The following is a 2,500-nucleotide window of genomic DNA, read 5'->3' on the forward strand; positions in this document are numbered from 1 at the left end:
AAGTCCACAAACAGGATCCTGGCGTAGGATGCTGGGGCGTCCACATGCTGTAGGGTGAAGTGGAGGGCCATGTTAACTGCGTCGTCCACAGACCTGTTGGCTCTGTAGGCAAACTGAAGGGGGTCCAGGAGAGGGTCTGTGATGGCTTTGAGGTGTGCCAGGAGCAGGCGCTCAAAAGACTTCATTACCACAGATGTAAGGGCGACCGGTCTGTAATCATTTAGTCCTGTTGGCCTTAGCTTTTTGGGCACAGCGATGATGGTGGAGGACTTGAGACAGGCTGGTACATGGCATGTCTCCAGGGAGGTGTTAAAGATGTTGGTGAACACCGGAGACAGCTGGCCAGCGCAGTGCCTGAGGGTGGCTGGAGAGACAGAGTCCGGCCCGGCTGCTTTGCGTGGATTCTGCCTCTTGAAAAGCCCATTAACTTCTCCCTCCTGAAAGGAGAGAGTCGTTTCTGTAGTATGGGTGGGGGATGGGGCCTCTTGGGTGGGAAGGGGTGGTTCAGGACAGTCCAATTGTCTTTCAAATCTACGGTAGAACTCGTTCAGGTCGTTGGCTAGGCGGGAGTCGTTAGTGGTGTGGGGCGCTCTGGGTTTGTAGTTGGTGATGTGCCTGAGCCCTTTGGCAGACAGAAGCAGCGTCGTTAGTAGAGAACTGGTGTTTTAGTGTCTCTGAGTACAGTCGTTTAGCCTCTCTCACCGCTTTGCTAAACCTGTTCTTCGACTCCTTGAATCTGTCTCTATCCCCACTCCTAAACGCTTCCTCCTTCTCCAACCTCAACCTTTTGAGCTTTGCTGAGAACCAGGGCTTGTTGTTGTTAAAGTTCACCCTGGTACGTGTTGGGATACAGCAGTCCTCACAGAAGCTGATGTACACAGCCTCTGTGAGTTCATCCAGACTATTGGTAGCAGTCGTGAACATATCCCAGTCAGTACAGTCTAAGCACGCCCGCAAATCTTCCACAGCCTCACTGGTCCACTGTTTAGATGTCCTCACAGCAGGTTTACAGAGTTTTAGTTGCTGCCTGTATGCACGAATCAGGTGGACCAAGGGAGTTCTGTGCGAGCCGAACAGCCCCGTGACCCACAAGAGAAACATCCCCGCCAAATTCGAGCGTTTGACGGGGTCTATCCGTGAAAAAATATTCACGTTTTTGAGTGCACATGCATTTCTGCTGCAAATGCCTCTGGAAGTTTCATGCCGTTCGTATGCCAATTGTGGCAACACGAAAATGACCCGTTTTCCCATTCCGAGGGATTTCTGTGCGACCCTAACAGCCCCGTGAGCCACAAGAGACACATCCCCGCCAATTTCTAGCGTTTCACGGGGTCTATCCGTGAAAAATATAGACGTTTTTGAGTGCACATGCATTTCTGCTGCAGATGCCTCTGGAAGTTTCATGCCGTTCGTACGCAATGTGGCAACACGAAAATGACCCCTTTTCCCATTCCGAGGGATTTCTGTGCGACCCTAACTAACAGCGCCCGTGAGCCACAAGAGAGACATCCCCGCCAATTTATAGCGTTTCACGGGGTCTATCCGTGAAAAATATAGACGTTTTTGAGTGCACATGCATTCCTGCTGCAAATGCCTCTGGAAGTTTCATGCCGTTCCTATGCAATGTGGCCACACAAAAATGACCCGTTTTCCCATTCCGAGGCATTTCTGTGCGACCCTAACAGCCCCGTGAGCCACAAGAGAGACATCCCCGCCAACTTCTAGCGTTTGACGGGGTCTATGCGTGAAAAATATTAAAATTTTTGAGTGCACGTGCCTTTCTGCTGCAAATGCCTCTGGAAGTTTCATGGCGTTCCTATGCAATGTGGCAACACGAAAATGACCCCTTTTCCCATTCCGAGGGAGTTCTGTGCCACCCTAACAGCCCCGTGAGCCACAAGAGACACATCCCCGCCAATTTCTAGCGTTTCACGGGGTCTATCCGTGAAACATATAGAAGTTTTTGAGTGCACATGCATTCCTGCTGCAAATGCCTCTGGAAGTTTCATGCGGTTCGTACGCAATGTGGCAACACGAAAATGACCCGTTTTCCCATTCCCAGGGATTTCTGTGCGACCCGAACAGCCCCGTGAGCCACAAGAGACACATCCCCGCCAATTTCTAGCGTTTCACGGGGTCTATCCGTGAAAAATATCAATTTTTTTTTGACTGCACATGCATTTCTGCTGCAAATGCCTCTGGAAGTTGCATGCGGTTCGCATGCAATGTGGCGACACGAAAATGACCCGTTTTCCCATTCCGAGGGATTTCTGTGCCACCCTAACAGCCCCGTGAGCCACAAGAGAGACATCCCCGCCAATTTCTAGCGTATCACGGGGTCTATCCGTGAGAAATATTCACTTTTTTGAGTGCACATGCATTCCTGCTGCAAATGCCTCTGGAAGTTTCATGCGGTTCGTATGCAATGTGGCGACACGAAAATGACCCGTTTTCCCATTCCGAGGGATTTCTGTGCCACCCTAACAGCCCCGTGAGCCAC

Source organism: Petromyzon marinus, unplaced genomic scaffold (genome assembly GCF_048934315.1).
Source record: "Petromyzon marinus isolate PM22_M1 ecotype Great Lakes invasive population unplaced genomic scaffold, UKy_Petmar_22M1.pri1.0 PM_G_Scaffold_8, whole genome shotgun sequence".
Taxonomy (NCBI): domain Eukaryota; kingdom Metazoa; phylum Chordata; class Hyperoartia; order Petromyzontiformes; family Petromyzontidae; genus Petromyzon; species Petromyzon marinus.